At 41.2% G+C, this 18,941-nt stretch overlaps 1 long non-coding RNA gene across 2 annotated transcripts in view; it reads right to left on the minus strand.

The window, feature by feature from the left end:
• Positions 1 to 352: 352 nt before the first annotated feature.
• Positions 353 to 18,941, minus strand: part of LOC129146366 (uncharacterized) — a 50,045-nt gene continuing 31,456 nt past the window's right edge. The window contains exons 4-5 of one of the 2 annotated variants that reach the window (XR_008552981.1): positions 857 to 935; positions 353 to 688 (exon numbers count right to left, since the gene is read on the minus strand). This is a non-coding gene — a long non-coding RNA (uncharacterized LOC129146366). Of the gene's footprint in view, positions 689 to 856; positions 936 to 4,726; positions 4,859 to 18,941 lie in introns of those variants that run through there. The other variant, XR_008552982.1, reaches the window with a different exon arrangement.

The raw sequence follows: 18,941 nt of genomic DNA on the forward strand, positions 1-18,941 counted from the left end.
TGTAAGTCTTTCATGTATTTTCAGTTAATTTTTGTGAGTGGTGTGAGTGGAAATTTATTTTATTCCCACTTTATTTACTTATCCATTTATTTATAAGAACTCCCTTTAATGATTATTATTATTACCATTTCTATTATCAGTAGCATAGTTCCAGTTTATTTTTGGTGGTTTATAAAATGGTTAGAAAAGTAACAGATTATACTTTGTGCTTTTCCTTCCTTAACTGACATATGCTTATAAAAGACTCCAGACATACTTGCATATTTCTAGTTCAGATGTATAATTTAGCGGACTACATGGAATCTGAAATAAGTTTAGTACTTTGAGGATATAATGCATGTGGATGTGAAGTACCCATGTAACAATAATTCTCTGATACTGATGAACATACAAAACACATTTCCTTTCAAATTTGATTGTGTTTTGTCTTGATAAAAATGCCGTTCTTGGCAATTGCTCAGTGAAGTAGCCACGCTGAGTGTTAAATGCGGCATCTCTCCTAATGAACTGCAGGAATTTTGGAGTCTGGGGGAAGGAGAGGGAAGAAGGAGCACCAGACCTTTCTCCAGGTGGAGGGTGTGACCAGCCAGGATTGCCTTGGCCCTGCCGGTGGTGAGAGAACATGCCATCTGCTGTGGCACTCGGCTCTGGCCTTTTCTCAAGCAAGCAACATCAGTGCCACAGTTCCCTGTGGAACCAGAAAAGATCATCATACTTTAAAGTTCTTTTTTGTTCTCTCAAAGGCGATGCCTTTGATTATATATGAAAATAAATACAGCTGCAAAGCATAAGAATCATGTGATGAATTGTTACTAAAGCATAAGGGTTAAAACTGTAAGTTCTAGAGCCACATTACCTGAGTTTGAGGCTTGGTTCTATCACTTACGCTGTGACCCTGGCAGGTTATCCTGCCCTTTATGCCTCAGCTTTCCCATCTGCAAAAGGAGTGAAGATAACAGTGTTCATCTCACATTTATAAAATTAAGTGACATTGTGCAGGTAAAGCACTTAGAGCACATAGTAAGCATCTAATAATTGCTACTATTATTATCATTGCTGTCATCATCATCATAAGTCATTTAAAGAATGGGTTCCTTATGTTTGAAATATTTTATTATGTAGTTTAATGTAAGGTTCACTGACTGAACTTGGATTCAGAGTCAATGGGTTTTGACCCTAATTTTATTGTTAGCCTATGTTTATCATTTATCATATGTTGATTAATCTCCCTGGTCTTAAGTGTTCTTTTAATACAAATATCATTTGCCTGCTTTAATGACTAATGCTAAAATGTACAGGTACCTGAAAAAAAAAAAGCCCTCTCTTTCCCCTGAAACTCCACTAGTAGTATCTACACACACATTCCACAAACATACACGCACACTACTGTGAGATTCATTTTACACATCCCTAGGTCTATGCAGAACCATTGAACAAAATAGAAATTGAACTTTCAGAAAATAGCTAGTGGTGTGTAGCTTAAAACACACACAAATGTACCCAAACAACTCCAACATCTTACAAATGGGACTTTTCTATATGAGTTCATAATATCTCGACAAGTCCATTCAGCTTGGCTATTTTGAAGTGGGTTCTCTCGAGACAGCCTTCACAGGTGAAACCATATTAAAAAGAAGCTAACATGAACCCTCAGGTTTTGGGGAAAGATGACCATGATTTGGGTTCCTCTAAAAGTTGAGAAGTTGAGCTCAAATCAATAATTTGTGGGGAAGAGTGATCCCAGGAAACAAGAAAGAAGCAGAGAGAGATCTACCAGGGCAGAGGAAAGCCTACTGATGCTGAGTTATCCAGGTGATGTGGGCTCAGTGCACCGGACCTGAGTGGAGGCAGGCAGCATTGTCTCTCTGGGGCACTAGCCATCAGCTAGTCTGTCCCCGACCCTGGTTGAAGCTCACTGGGGATATTGACGGCTCTGTGTGTCCTGATTTTGTCTCATGAGGAGCAAGTGTGCTCTTGAATGTTCAGGGAAGGACACAAGGCAGGATGTGGAGACTGGGGTGAGGGCTTGGAGGGCCTCCTAGGTGTTAGTCTATTGGGAACTGTCTACTATAGCTGCCACCCATATCAAAGCTGAGTCAAGGGGCTGGGATACCTGGCTCCAAAGAGGCTACTACAGGTGCCCTTGCTACATCTGTTTGGATGCATGATTTTTCCTTGATCCTCAATCGTTGTTGGAGAAGAATATGGCACAGGATGGGCATAGGGATGAAGACAAGGGCTATCTGTGTGACTGTGCTGAAGAGCCTTTGATAATGAAGAAAAAACATGTTTTTATAATTTTGGATGCGGTTATTTTCAGGTGGGATTTGGGGGTGGGAAGGAATCAGAGATGGGGTGAGATTCAGGTGAGGGGAGGTGTCAGAGGTGTTTGAAATAGTACTAAGCAATCAGTGGTGTTTCTGTACATTGATGCACTGTTTTGAAACAATGGACAAATAGCTGGTCAAAATATCTTCCCTTTATCCTGCATGTCAAAATGGGCTGTTCTGACCAACAGTGTCGGCATGTTCCACTAACTGGATGTAAAAGAATGGAAATGTAGGTGGGTTTTGCATAAGGCGATATTTGTGCTACTGCCTGTGTGAGAAAGACAAAGACAACAGACGTATTGCCATGATTCATCATTCTTGCTGTTAATTTTAAAAGGGTGACCAGTATCTGACAGAGCCTTTGTGACAATGGGAAATTTGTTGCAGACTAAAAATGTCAATCAACTTCCAAGTTTATGAAATTACCGACTAATATGCTTAACAGACTCTGCTACATCTCCTGGTCCCATCACATCCTTGACTCTCATCTCTTTCTTCATCCCTTTTCTTTAAAAAAAATTTTCTATTTAAAAATTTTATCCTTATCTGTTGATTTTTCCCCCAAATTTTAAAATAATGGTAAATACATGTAACATAAAATTTGTTATCCTCACCAGATTCACTTCGTGTGAATGGCACCTAATCCCTTCACATGGTGCAGCCATCATGGCCATCCACATCCAGAACTTGTTTCATTTTGTAAAACTGAAATGCTATAACTTTTAAACAGCAGCTGCTGGTCTCTCCCACCCTGCCTTCTGGCATCCACCATTCTACTTTCTGTCTCTGTGAATGTGACTGGTTAGGGACTCACCTATATGAAATCATATAGGATTAGTCCTTTGGAGACTGGTTGATTTCGCTCAGCATAGTGGTCTCCATGTTGATCCATGTTGTAGCAAGTGTCAGAATTTATTTTCTTTCTTTTTTTTTTTAAATAGATTTTATTTATTTTTGTGTAGAAGAGCTGGGGTACAGGCCAGAGGTGTGGGGTGGGGGGGGGTGAGAGGATTCACCAGAGACAGAGTGGGGAGCAGAACAGGTGGATCTACCGAAATACACTGCTGAGGGGTGCAGTGGGCAAGACAGGAGAGGTCTGCTGCAGCTCTCTGGCTGGGGGTCGAACTCAGGCCATCGCTGTGGGCCTTGGTGATAGCACTAACTTAACCCAGAGGCCAACAGGGAGGCCCAGAATTCATTTCCTTTTGAAGATCAACAATATTGACTTTCACCCAGGGTTAGGTCTTGGGGCTCAGCCAGTCCTGGCACTGCTGGCTCCCTGTTTTCTTTGTTTCTGGTGAGGATGATTCCAGGGAATTTTAAATTGTCTGTACTTGTGACTCACTCTCTTTACATGAGTGGAAGTTATTTCTGTTTTAAGGGAAAGGTTTATTTCCTGGCCCCCTCTAACCCTCAAATATTGTAGAGACAAAACACATTTTGCTCATCAATTCATATGTTGGACACCTGGGTTGCGTCATGTATCTGCTTTCAATTCCTTTGGGCACACACTCAGATGTGGAATTGCTGGATCATATCACAATTCTATGCTTAATTTTTAAAAATTTTTTAAAGATTTATTTATTTATTTATACAAGCACTGGGGACAGTCAGAAGCGCGGGAGGCTGAGAGAATTCCCCAGAGCCAGAGCGGGGAGCAGAGCAGGCAGAAGGACCGAAGTACACTGCTGAGGGGAGCAGTGGGCGGCAGGAGAGGTCTGCGCGCCATGTGGGACCCTCCTCCTGTGGCCAGGGAGCAGACGGGGATCGAACCGGCGCTGCAGAGGCTGTGGGCAGCTTTGCAACCCAGCACTCAACTGCTGCGCCACCGGGGAGGCCCTCTATGCTTAATTTTTTAAGGATAATACCATAATGTGTCCATAGTGGTTGCCTCATTTTACATTCACATCAACATTGCACAGGAGTTCCTATTCCTCCACATCCTGGCCAGGAATTCTTTTCCATGTATTTTATGGTAGCCATTCTCATGAAGAGTACAAGACATTCCTTCTCTTTCCACTGGCATAAGGATGTCAAGATTCCATTTATTTGGGGTCAGTTTCCTGGGAGAGCTTCTGGGGAAAGGAGTGAGGGACTCTTGGCAGGGGTTAAAGAAGCAGCACAAGATGTATGGAGCCAGGAAACACTTCACCATGGGATCCCAGAGGAGAAGCACATCGCAGCATTCATTGTGCTTTCATAGACTCGGTCAGAATAAAGGGGAAACAGGCCCTACCCAGTGATGGAGCTGTGGTGGGTATGAAGAGAAGCTACATGCCTCTGTGGTGCCCAGAATGTCAGCAAGTAAGAGGAGCGACGACAGGCTCAGAGGGATGGTGTGGAGGTTGTTAAAGTTGCTGAGTTTATTGCTTCCTGGAACAAACCCACCTATTTCTCATAAGTGCTTCCCAAGGAGTCTTAAGGCAGCAGAAGAAAAATGTCCAGCATGATGGCATCACCCAGGGTGAGGTCTTGGGGCTCAGCCAGCTCTGGCACTGCCGGCTTCAGCTTCCCTCTTTTCTTTGTTTCTGGTGAGAATGATTCCACGGAATTTTAAATTTCATGTCTGCACTTGTGACTCACTCTTTATTATTTCTGTTTTGAGGAAAAAGTTTGCCCTTCTCCTATCCCCCCAAACCCTCAAATCTTGACTTACCAGTGCTAACCCACTGGAAACCAGGTTCTGGCAGCCTTTTGAAGTGGCTGAGATGGCCCTTCACACCAACATTTGTGAATGAGGGGGCTTAAATCAGAGCAACAGAGGGATGGACGTGTTGACTGTGGCTGCAACCTGACATTAAACTTACCTCCTGACCTCTGCCACGTCCTCTTCCCAGGCCACCAATGCTTAGGGACCATGTGCCGGTTTTCAGGTTGAACCATGTCCCTCGCAAATTAATTTGTTGATGTCCTAAAACCCCAGTACCACACAATGTGACATGGAGATACCATCTTTAAAAAGTTAATTAAGGCAAAATGAAGCCTTCAGGGTGGAATCTAACCCAATGTGCCAGGTGTCCTTATAAGGGGAGGGGAGACACCAGCAAGCCGTACCTGTGCTAGGAGTAAAGACACTGAGTACAGCGCAGATGGACCTTCTCTTGGAGAGCGGTGTTAATGAACAGGTAACCATTTCTTTCCTTTGCCCTTTCCATCCCATGCAAGAAGTTAAAGATCGCATCTCTCCAGAAGTAGCTTCGTCCTAACTCCCAGGCGGGAGAGGCTGGCATTGGCAACTGGCACCCCAGGGCCTGGGGAGGGACTTGGCTGTAGGCGAGGTGCCCACTGGCAGGCAGGCTTCCAGCTGGGCAGTGACAGAAACCAGTGAGGCTGAATCAGATTCCTTCCCTCCTACTCCTGGACCACCTAGTGGTAGAGTGGGAGGAGTTCCACAAGGCAAAGTCATCCTTTAGGGGGAAGAATAAAATCACCCCTCACTTGTTCTGAGTGAGCTGAGAATCCTCTATCCCGAGGTTCCTTAATGATCAAGATTCAAGGACCACAGCTGGACTCTAACTATTATGCAATCGGTATTTCTAGAGGCCGACTTCCAGAACTCACACAAGGAAAGCTGTTGCGGTTACATTAACACCAGAAAAAGTAGACCTTAAGGCATATAAAGAGCATTTCCTGGTGCTAAAACATCAAGTTTATGAGAAAGAAATAACAATTTTGGGTGAACTTAATAACAGTCTTGTAGTACATAAAGGGAAAGAAATTAGGAGAAATGGACAAATTCATCCACATAGTGAGACATTAAAAAAACTTTCTCAATTATTTAAGATCAAAACAGCAAGATATGGAAGATTTTAATACTACTACTAACATAATTGATAAATTATAAAATCTTTCTTCCACATATCGGAGAGTACATTTTTCACCAGTTCATGTTGAATATGTCCAAATGTTGACCATGAATGGGCCATAAAGGCCATCTTGATAAATTTAAGATATTAATTTTCTGGCCATGGGGAAGTTAAGTTAAAGAAGAAAAACTAAGAAATCCATATGTTAAAAAATTTAACATCACATTCTAAATATCTCATGAATTTCTGAATATCTCATGAAGAAAGCACAACAGAATTTGTAGAATGATAAAAATGGAATAATAATACTATGTATTAAAAGACATAGCTAAAGAAGTATTTCATGAGAAAATTTTAATCTAAAAGAAAAGCTCAAAATTCAGGAGCAGAAAAATAATGAAACAGAAAATGAAGAAATGACAAAGATTATTAAAGTTTAAATCCTGGTTCATTGAAAAGATAATTTTCTGGGCCTCCCTGGTGGCGCAAGACACAACCTATGAAGCTATTTGCAGCCGCTGCAGCATGAGTTCGATTCCCGGCTGGGGAGCTGAACCACAGGGCACAGCAGACCTTTCCTGTCTCCCTGCTGCTCCCCACAGCAGTGTTCTGCTGTTCTGTTCCCCACTCTGTCTCTGGTGAATCCTCTCACCCCCCACACTTCTGGCCTGTACCCGGTTCTTGTATGCATAAATAAATAAATCTTAAAAAAAAAAAGATAATTTTCTGGGACTGATAAAGGAAATCTGTGATTTGGCAAATGATAATAGAACTGCACAACCTCAGAGGCAATGCAAATTCTTAACACAGCCAGAGCACAGGACCCTACAAAGAGCACAGGACTCTGGGGCAGTGTTGAGAATAAACAGGAAGACAGAAAAGAAGAAAATGAGTAAAGTATTCAAGGAAAATAATCAATGTAGAACTATATATCCAGCAAAACTTTTTCAGCAAGAAGACTGAAATGTTGACATTTCTGAGAAATAAAACTGGGTTTATAACCAACATATCTTCACTAAAGGTATTTACAAGTTATACTTCAAGAGGATAGAAAATCACCTCAGGAGGAAAAGCTAAAGCACAAGGTGAAGTGATGAATAAAAAAAGGTCATAAATATGGAGAAATCTTAATATTAATTGCATAAATTAGTAATAATAGCAAGTCACTTCTAAGATTTATGGCAAACAAGATAAAGCAAAATGGCTAAGCAACCATGTGATACCAGAGTGAGGAAATGCTAAAATGCATGCTGAAGTTCATGTATATGAGAGAAGAATGAAGATACTAGCTTTGACTTGTTAAGAGTTTCTACTTAAGGGTAACCACCAAAGGATAAAACAGAATGTTTCTAGTTTTTGTTTGTTGTAGGGGAAAACCAGGGCCTCCCTGGTGGCACAAGGGTTAAGTCTCAGTTTCATCCCCTGCCCAGGAGCTAACCCAATGGTGCAGCGGACCTCTCCTGTCTCGCCCACTGCTCCCCTCAGCAGTGTGTTTCGTCAGTCTGTCTGTTCTGCTCCCAGCTGTCTCTGGTGAAACCTCTCATGCCCTGCACCTCTGGGCCTACACCCCAGCTCTTATATGCATGAATAAATAAAATAAATCTTTAAAAAAAGGGGGAAGGGGGAGCCAAGTTGGTAAAAGAAACCTCAGTTGGTCTCCAGAAAAGCTAAAAAGGAACACACACACACACACACACACACACACACACACCCCACTAAATAATGCCAGGCAGTGGAAATAATTGAAATATATAAGAAATCATAATAAGTGTAAGTGAACTAATCCTTTCAATTAAATGCTGTTAAAACTGCATTAAAAAAAGACAATTATATGCCATTTTTTTGCGACCTATCAAGAATATAAGGGCAGAGGAAGGTTGTAAGTAAATCACAGAGCAAAAGGAGGCAGGATATATCCTGAGTAACTTACTTTCCCATGAGAACCAGGCTGAAAGCTCTCTGCCTCTAGTCCAGATAGGCTCTTCTAAATGCCAAGTGCCTGTCATTACTCCTCACAAACTAGAAGCCAGTGTGTTGCCCACAAACTCTTAGGAAACCCTAGGAAAAGTTGGAGTGTAGGGCCTCCTCCCGTGGGGTACCCCATCTCAGATGCCATGGATCTCCCTGGCAGTTTCTCAAGAGGCATGGAGGGAATCTTCCTTCAAGGGTTAGGGATGACAATGTAGTTGAAGGGCTGAAGGAAAACAATCATCAACAATTTTTTCAAGAAGGGTGACCATCATCCCTTTACCATATTTTAAATTGTACCCCTCTCCAGCCTCCCTATTCTACCCAGCCTCCCTAGAGACTTCTAATTTACTGTTTTGTGTTATAGAACATACAACTATCTGACATTTGTATGTTTTTCTTATCTGTCTGGTTTTTGTTTCCCTTCTTCCCACCCCTTCCCACACCCTCCCTGTAGAATATAAATTCCAGAAGGATGGAAATTCCCAGGGAATGAATGCATAGTTTCTCAATAAATATTTCTGGAAGTGACAGTGTATTTTCATCATATAAAGGATTGTAACTGAAGGATTGTCCAGAAGGATTTATAACAATGAAATAAAAATACTTTGCTCCTAAAATGTGTTTGAGTACCCAAAGCTATTGATACAGGCCAGCAAGGGGCACTAACACTGGCCAAGAACACAGCCCAGATAGTTTATCACTGTCTGAGTTCATCACCTGCATGCACCATTGCAAGACGACTCAGGTTCAGAAAACAACAATAATGGCATTTATTTAACAAACCAGGGAAAAGCAAAGGGTTACGGAGGCCAACAATGACCATTTACCTCACCCAGAGCAGTGTCTAGTGTTTTCAAGGCCTAAACAAAAGCAGCTAAGATTGTCCTCCTGCCTCTGAGGACGCAGAGCTCCTCCTGAACAATAAGCCATGTGCCCACGATGGCGTCTTCCTGCTACTGAGGGCCTGGAGCATGCGGCAGCCAGACTACAGGCCACGTTCCAACTCACAAAGGCAACAGAAGATACAACAGGAGATGCTCTCTGAGCTGCTGAGATGCCCCAGCACAGCATCAGATAAGCGACTCTCAAAACAGCAGCTGCAGCGGCTGAACAACACCACAAATGGCCACACTCACACAGCTTAGCAAGGCACCTGGCTCCAGGTCTTCACCTTCCCTACCAGGTTGTACCAGCAGCAAAACGGGGAAGAGTATTAGTCTCAGCTATTTGCAAAGCCTCCGAACTTTTCCTCTCTGAGGTGGGTGTTGGAAGCTTCTCCACATTCAGAGGCCCACAACAGTCTTCTGGAAGATTGGCATGGTTGGTGCTGAAATCGCTGACCCCAAAAACACTGAATCCCAAATGCTGAATCCCAAACACTGAATCCCAAATGCTGAATCCCAAACACTGAATAAAGCACGGCTGCTTCTGCAGTCCCTTATAGTTCTTGTCAGTCACTCCACCCCCAAAATGTGACACTTTTTAGCATTTCCCCCGGGGCTGTCTATCCTCGCCAGCAACCCCCCTGCAGGGGGCACCACCTGTAACAGACTTTGGCTTCAGCCACTGTTTACACTATTACAAGACTAGTCCCCTCACCACTAGACCTTTTCACTGCACAATTCCAGCCCTGGCTATCCAGCTCCTTCAATGGCAGCCCCAAAGGACCCTGGCCACAAACAGCGCTGCCATTTCTCCCTATTGGGAGAGGCTGTGCATAGGCTTGCTGTGGATGAAGATTTCAGGATCCTTGCTAGGTACAGATTAGTTAAATTTGAGATGATGCATTTCTGATTTTTCCCCTCAAAGTGTAGTTTATCAAGTTATTTGGTGTCTCACTTGAAAGTTTTTGTAACAGGATACAGCGACACAGTGATTTTGAGGCCCTCGGCAGTCCAGCTACTCCTAGAAATTTCTCATTTTGTAAGGAAGCCTAGAGGCCAGGGATATAAATGATGACACTCAGAGACAAACAGCTGTGAGAGGACAAGCAGCGTGACTACAGAAGAAGCAAGAGCACGAGAGAACACCAGAGAACCCAGAAAGAGTAAATATTCATGGGGGGCTGGGAGGCTCGGTTGCCTGCCTGCCTCCTAGCCCCTGCTCTGTCTGGCCTGTGCCTGCCTCCCTGCATGCCAGCCTCCCTGCCTGGTGTGCCTGTGTGCCTGGTTCCCTGAGAGAGCATTAAAGCCTGTAAAATCTACTGAGGACTCCAGGACTGTCCTTTTCCATCTGCCCAAATCCATAGTGAACCTGCCCTGTATCTGCTGACTCTAGAATTATAATTATATTTTTTGAAAAACAAAATACCTTTTCTACAAAGTAATGTATGAGTAGTCTCAATAAAGTAGTTATGTTTTTGTTTTATAAATAATATCTTCAAGACTGATGCAAGTATTTCTCTCACTTGGAACTTTTTTATTTATTTTTTAAAGATTTATTTATTTATTTATACAAGCACTGGGTACAGTCAGAAGCGCGGGAGGGCGAGAGAATTCACCAGAGTCAGAGTGGGGAACAGAACAGGCAGACTGACAAAGTACACTGCTGAGGGGAGCAGCAGGCAGCAGGAGAGGTCTGCGTGCCGTGTGGGACCCTCGCTGGCGGCCGGGGATCGAACCGGCACTGCAGAGGCTGCGGGCAGCTTCGCAGCCCAGCGCTCAACTGCTGCGCCACCAGGAGAGGCCCTGGAACTTTAATTTTTAGTTGCTTAAAATGAGACACTTATACTTGGTAAATGAAATGTCTTTTCTCCTCTAGAGCATTTCTTCTTGGCATTATAAATTCCCCTTTGGACATTTCATATTCCTCCCTATCATTATGGAGCAGAGTATGTTCAGCTTTTGGAAACAAAACTCAGTCGTTTTATAATTTTCTAGTACTTTTCTCTTCGTAATTGTTCTTTGGACTTCTTCCAGAATGTTAACATTTATCTTCAATTAAAAGGAGCCAAAAACATGGGCACATTTCTTTCTCTAGCTTGGAGCTAAACTAACTTGCTTCCTAATTGAGCAAGTTCTCATCTAACTCTGAATAAGGCAGGGAAACAAAGAATCAAACTGCAGACTCCAAGATGGACGTTTTATAAGGAAGACAGTGTATGTTTAAATTGGAGCACACAGTCCTGTCTGTAATACAGTGATTTTCAAATTTTAGGATCAGCTGGAGAGTTTATTAATTAAGCTCAAGTCTAATCCACTTGACATAGAATGTAAACATTAGCAGATAAAGGGTCAATTGCCATAGAGATCAAAATGTAGTAAATTTAATTATTTTCTTTATTTCAATTAGGGAAGGAATTATATAGTGAAGGACAGAATTGGACTTTTGTGGTGAACTTAATGTAATATACACAGATTTTGATTTTTAATGACAGATACCTGAAACTTATGTAATGTTATAACGCAATGTTAGTTTAATAAAAAATGTAGAGAAAGTAAGAGGACTCACATTTAGTGAATGCAGACCTCAGGGCATTTGCACTTGCTAAATCAGAGAGGCTTTCTATGATGATCTTATCTGAAGCAACAGCCTCTTTTCTCATGGCAACTTTTTATTATCTCCCCCTGTTTTCTTGCCTTTTTAGTATTAGTCACTGTCTGAAGTTATCTTGCTTCAAAGTTCAGTTTGTCTTCCTGTACTGGAATGTAGCTCCTGAATCCTCAAGCAGGGAACTGTACCTGTGCATAACAGGTGCTTAAGGCGAGTGAATACATACATATGCCAGGTTTATTATATACATGATCTCCCTTAATCTCTACAGCAATATAGTAAGTTAAGTTTTTGTCTTTGCATTTCACATATGAGGAAACTAAAGCTCAGAGAAGTAAAACCACTTGTGGGTCACATAGCGGGTTATGGTATTAGAATTTGAGTTAAGGTTTGCTTGCATCTCAGAGCCTGTGTTTCTTCAAGCAGCACATTTTGTGCAACTGGAAGTGCTGTGCCTACTGAATAGAAATATGAATTATTTCCTTGTCTTCAAGATGATTACCTTTCAATGGGGTGAAAGGTAATTTGCAAACACTTGGTATATTATAGGCAAGGTTTGAACGTGATGATGGCAGCTAATTGGGGTGCTTTCTCTCTTTCTCTGGGAAGGATACCACCATCTGTGACAGCAGCCCCAGCTGCAGGGCATCTGGCTGGGCTATACGATGGTAGCAGGGTTTGATGGCTGACCCTGGTGCAGCTATCTTTGGGTTTTAGGAAAAAGAAGGAAAAAAAGATGCCAGTTTTGGAGACAATTCATTCAGATTCAGCAGAGGTTACCTGCCCAGCTCTTGCATGAGAGGGTACAGGGCAGATTGGATGCACTATCAGGGGTTTGGTTTTGAATCCTGAGCTGGTTTTGAGAATGGATCAAACAGGTCCAGGCTCGCACTGACACCAGTTAGGGTCATGCACACACCAACACCCATTACACGCCATCTTGGAAACAGCTGGTTTGGAAAGTGGGCCAATTAGGTTAGAAAGGCGGGTACTCTGAAGGGGGATATAAGCAGAGACTTGGGAGGGAAACTAGATCCTCAGCTTGCCAGAGGAAGAGGTAGTTGGAGAGGGGCTGTGGGGGAAAGGCTTGGAGCCAGCTTGAGGCTTGAGGAGAGAGGCTTGACTCGTTTTGGGAAGGCGTCAGTCAGTTCAAGAGAAGCTGCTTATAAAGACTTCAGTTGGCTTGTGAGGACAACTAGACTCGAGAAGTTTGACAGCTTAGAGGAAGCTTCAGGAGGAGACAGACTTTGGCTGTAGGAGAGATGCTGCTGTGGTGTGACCTCAGCGCCTGTGACCATCTGAGCTGCCACGGGTTAGCTGGATCCTGGTCCAGCACTCAGTGGTGAGCCACCAGTTCCAGGCCCTCATCAGAGGGACAGCACTATCCCACATGCGTAGCTTTTGATTTGGGCTCCTGGGCACAGTGGACACTCTCTGGGGTAGGGCAGTTGCCTATTTGTGGCCTGAGGGAATCTCCCTTTGAAAAAAAAACTTGTTGTTGCATCCTGTGTTGAGTTGTGGGATGCAATTGTCAGCACATGGGTGAAGAGCCCACAAACTAAAATCCCCCACCCTTGTCCACTTACACATCTGCCCAGTTTTCCAAATGACTCTTCCCTTTGCTTCATCACTGATGGTTGATCACAAAGTCCCTTTTGATCTCTACCTCCTATATTCACACAAATTCTATCTTCTATCTAATCCATTCTACAGCCAGATGATTTTCTGCAAAACAAATTTTTCTGGGTCTGTTTGCTTCTGACCCTGTAGTGCCTCTTTGTATCTTTATGAAAGGTCTAAACTCCCTGGATGCCCAGTTCTGTATTCCTCTCGCGTCCTCTCCACCTGTCCTCTCACCCTGCATTCTATCCTTCCATTGCTAAAGACACAATCAGCGATTGCTTCCTGATAGGTGCTGCTCTATATTGCTGGATTATTCCTTCTCCCAGTCTAATATCTGGTGCTTTTCATGTCATTGTAATTACTTCTCTGTCTTATTGGACAAGGCAGGAACAATGTCCAGCAGGCTCACCATGTCTTGTTAGTCCGTAGCATTATGCCTGACAGAAACAAGGTGGTGGTGATGATTTTTTTATTTTGATGAATGAAGTACGTTACTAGTGATTTAAGGGAATTTGTGACAATGGAATTTCAGGAGGAATGGAGGAACTTTTTGACAAATAGAAGTCTGCTCTGTGTTAGTTTGCTAGAGTTGCCATAAATTTATTTCTGGAAGCCCAGGATCAAGGTGTTGGCAGGCATGGTTTCTCCTGGTGCCTCTCTCCTTGGCTTGCAGGTGGCTGTGTCTTCTTGCTGTGCCTCCAGATGGCCTTTATCATGTGTGTGCACACCCTTGGTGCCTCTTTCTGTAAGGACACCAGTCCTGTTGGATTACGGCCCACTCATATAACCTCATTTAACCTTGATTGACTTTTTAAAAGTTCTATCTTCAAACACAGTCCATTCTAAGGCAGTTACAGGAAAAACTTCAACATGAATTTGGGGAGACATAATTCAGCTCCCAACATGCTCCCACTTCAATTTGGGGCAACATGAAGGGCCACCCCAACTCTAGATCTCCTTGAAGGATAGACTGAGGTCTCTGTTGCAACTGCACTGCACAACTGCTTCTCCCTCTGTCTATTTGCTGCCTTATACATTTTTTCCTGATATGTCTTCTTAAGACATTTGCAAGTAAACACATTTATCTCTCTATTGTAGAGTCTGTTTCCAAAGAGCTTTTTGATGACCCTTAAGTTATGTGACACTTGGCTACTTATTTCATCTGCATATACATCATCTTTGCTGTGATATCACGCCAACTTAGTGTGGTTGAAGAACTTATGCAGCATTTATAAAGATGTAAAATCTTTGCCAGTGTGAGGAGTGACATGTATACAATCTTTAATAACTGAAAGGCCACAAAACAAAGAATAGAAGATTGAGTTTCAATCTCTGCAACTCATTTTCTATTTCTTTAGGTTCATTTTGGGGCTGTTACATATAAAAAATATGTGGAACCTATTGTGACTTTCAAGTTTCCTTTCCAACAGGTTGACTGCTCTGTTGACTCAAGCACAGGCTTATTTACCAAATGAAAATACAAGTACTCACCACTGCCCAGGCACATTTCTCATAGTATCATTTTAGTTCTTGGTCTTTGAAATCTCAAATTTTTGAAGGATTATGTCTGACTAGAACTTATCTACTAGATGCCAGAACTACTTAGGAAGTGGTTTAATTAATTCAACTTCAATTTATCCTCTTTCTTGACAGTTTTCTTGAAAAGTATGAGGGCAATGTAGCAATCAATAATTCAGAAAAAATTAAATTTCTTACCATGTTCCTAGATATATCTAATGTTCATTTGTGTAGTCTTAGAAGCCTCTGGCACCTGTAGCTCCAGGTCTGCCCACCTTTCCCTTCAGGTGATTATTTGTCTTAGATGACCTTGAGTTATAAACATTAACTTATAACAATTGGTCCGATAAGCAATCTGCCAGGGATTTGTATAGCCCGGTAGTTATTTAAGTTATTAATCCAATTTTGGGTTGCCAACTTATGCTAAAATGACATATGCTCATTGAAGTTTAAAATTACAAAAATTAGATATTATTAGAATTAAAGTACTCTGATCCTGTAGTCAACTAACTCCCAAATAATAGAGCTGCCCTCTTCCCAGTAAAGAAAAGCCCAGGAGCAGATGACTTCACTGGTGAATTCTATTGAACATGTAAGGAATAATTAATATCAACCCTTCTCAAAGTTTTCCAAAAGACTGAAGAATTGAAAAGAGGAAAAAAAGATTGAAGAAGTGGGAATATTCCCAAACTCATTTTACAAGGCCAGCATTATCTTGATACCAAAGACAGATAAGGACAATATAAGAAAATAAAACTAGTGGGGCCTCCCTGGTGGTCCAGGGGGTTGGGCACAGCACTATGGGGCTGTCCGCAGCCTCTGCAGCACTAGTTCAATCCCTGGGTGGCCAGGGGGCTGCCCCCATGGCGCAGCAGGCCTCTCCTGACTTGCCCGCTGTGTATTTCAGCAATGTATTTCAGTCAGTCTGCCTGTTCTGCTCCCCACTCTGTCTCTGGTGAATCCTCTCATCCCCCCACCCCTCTGGCCTGTACCCCAGTTCTTGTATGCATGCATGAAAAGATCTTTTTTTTTTTAAAAAATTAAACTAATGACCAATTTCCTTGATGAAGATAGATGCAAAAATTTATAACAAAATATTAGTAAATCAAATCCAATAGTACATTAAAAGGATAATATACCACGACCAAGTGGGATTACATGTTGGATGTAAGGATTGTTCAACATATGCACTGCTGAAAAGGTTAATATCTAAAAGATATAAGGAACTTAAACAACTCAAACTGTAATACATCATCTCAGTAGAATGAAAGATTAAAAAAACACATCATCCTCTCAATAGATGCATTTGACAAAATTTAACATCATTTTATGATAAAACTCTCAACAAATACATTATAGAAGGAATGTACCTCAGCATAATAAAGACCATTTATGATAAGCCAAGAGGTGAAATGAACAAAACAATGATGTCCATGCTCACTACTTCTATTTCACATTGTACTTGCAGTGTGAGCCAAATCAGTCCGGTAAGAAATAGAAAAGCACCCAAATTGGAAAAGAAAAAGTAAAATTTTCTCTGTTTGGAGGGGACATATAGAAAATGTTGAAGACTCTACCAAAAAAAAATTCAGAACTCATAAATTCAGTAAAATTGCATGATACAATATCAACAAACAAGAATCAACAGTGACTCTATAAGCCAAGAATGAATTATATGAATAGGAAATAAAGAAAACCAGTATACAGTAGCATCACATTAAAAAAAATACTTAGGATTACATTTAACTAAGGAGATGTAAGATCTGTACCAAAACTACAAGACATTGATGAAAGAAACCAAAGAAGACACAAATAAATGGAAAGCTATTCCCTATTCACAGATTAGAAGAATTAAGATGGTAAAATTGTCCATACTACCTCTACTTTTAAAGAAAAGTAGAAAAAACAATCTTAACATTTTATAGCCCCACAAAAGATCCTGAAGAGCCAAAGTTGTCTTGAGGAAGAACAAAGCATTACATTTCCTGATTTCATACTACACTGCAAAGCTATAGTAATCAAAACAGTGTGTTACTGATATAAAAACAGATACATAGGCCAATGGAACAGAATTAAGAGCTAAAAAATAAACCTATTCATATATATTGAACTAATATGTGACAAGACAAACTAATATTCAATGAAGAAATTAAAAATCTTTACAATGATGTAGGAAAACTGGATTACAAATACAAAAGAATAAGACTGGATTCCTATCCTCAGCCATTCACAAAATTAACTCAAAGTGGAATAAGGATTTAAATGTCAGGCCTGAACCATATAACATTCCTAGTAAAAACAATAAGAGCAAAGCTCTTTGGCATTGGTTTTGGCAATATATTTTTGAATATGACACCAAAATTAAAAGCAACTAAAACCAAAAATCAAGAAGTGAAACTATGTAAAATTTAAAAACTTCTGCACAGTAAAAGAAAGTATCAAAAAAGTGAAAGTCATCCTATGGAATGTGAGCAAATACTTGAGAATCAAGTATCTGATAAGAAGTTAATCTTTAAAAGAGATAAAGAACTTAACAACACAATAACAAATCAAACACATAATCTGATTAAAAATGGGCAAATGCAACCAAATAGACTTGTCCATAAAGAATATGGATATAAAAATGACTAAAAGTTACATGAACATGTAATCAGCATTACTAGTAATCAAGGAAATGTAAATGAAAACCTTAAGGTGATAGAATGGCTATTATCAAAAAGGAAAGAAGTAACAAGTGCTGGGCCTCCCTGGTGGCGCAGTGGGTTGAGCGCAGCGCTGTGAAGCTGTCCCCAGCCTCTGCAGTGCCGGTTCGATTCCCGGCAGGCTAGGGAGAGTTCCCATATGGTGAGGCAGATCTCTCCTGTCTTGCCTGCTGCTCCCTTCAGCAGTGTACTTAAGTCCTTCTGCCTGTTCTGCTTCCTGCTCTGTCTCTGGTGAATCCTCTCACCCTCCCACGCCTCTGGCTTGTGCTTGTATAAATAAATAAATCTTAAAAAAAAAATCCTTAAAAAAAAAAAGAAATAACAATTTGGGGGAATTTCTAGGGATCTATTTTATAGCATGGTGTCTATAGCAATACTGGATTATATACTTAGAAGGGTGTAGAGAAAAAGAGAAAACTTTAACACTTTTGGTGGGAATGTAAGTTAGCCACCATGGGAAAGAGTATGGCAGTTCAAGAATTGAAAAGAGAGCTACCATGAGATCCAGAAATCCCTCTTCTAGTTATATATCTGAAGGAAGTGGAATTATTTTTGTGACATCTGCACTCTATGTTCATTGGTTCTAGCAGACACAAAAGGTTCTAAGTGACAGCGGATCTAAGTCCCCCGACAGATGAATGGATAAAGAAAATGTGGCATATACACACAATGGAATCTTATTCAGCCATAAAGAAGGAAACTGCCATTTGTCACAATATGGATGAAAGTTGAGGGCTTAATAGGCAAGTCAGACAAAGACAGACAAGTACTCTATGATATAATTTGTATATGGAATCTAAAAATATTGAATTCATAGAAACAGAGTAGACTGATAGTTACCGGGGGTTGGGGAAGTTGGGGGAAATTGGCCTTTGATCAATAAGTAGCAGAGGTATGCAGAGAACTAATCTATATGACGGCTAGGTGAAAACACTTCTTGCCTATTTTTTAAGATACTTTATCAAATACAAGTGAACAGACTTCTTTAGATTATGGTGAAACTTATCATATTAATTTAAGTATGTAGATAGCCTTTTACAGCTATGGTAATACAGATAGAGGGATATCAACTACAGAAATAATACGTAAAGAGAAACTCCTAGGTGTTTTCCTTGCAGGATGTTTGAGAAGGGCTTGAGGAGGTGAATTTGAGGGACTGCACAAGTCCCCGGAAGTCTGTCAGAGCCGGGGGTGGGGGGGGGTTTGAGCAGAGGGGCAGAGGGGAGAGTGGGAAGGGAGGGATACAGGTGAAATCGTATCATCCTAGAGTTTTCTTAGTTGAGCATTTTGGGGGATTTTTGTGTGTGTGTGTTTGTTTTTTTTAAATTGTTGATTCAATCTCCTTACTAAAAACCTATCTGTTCAGATTTTTTATTTCTTTGAATCAGCCTTGGAAGAGTACATATTTCTAGGAATTAATCTATTTCTTTCAGATAGCCAAATTTGTTAGTGTACATTTGCTCATAATAGAATATTATGATCCTTTATATTTCCGTGGT

The sequence above is a fragment of the Talpa occidentalis genome, unplaced genomic scaffold, assembly GCF_014898055.3.
Source record: "Talpa occidentalis isolate TD23 unplaced genomic scaffold, MPIMG_talOcc4v2.1 talOcc4.2, whole genome shotgun sequence".
In the NCBI taxonomy this organism is placed as follows: domain Eukaryota; kingdom Metazoa; phylum Chordata; class Mammalia; order Eulipotyphla; family Talpidae; genus Talpa; species Talpa occidentalis.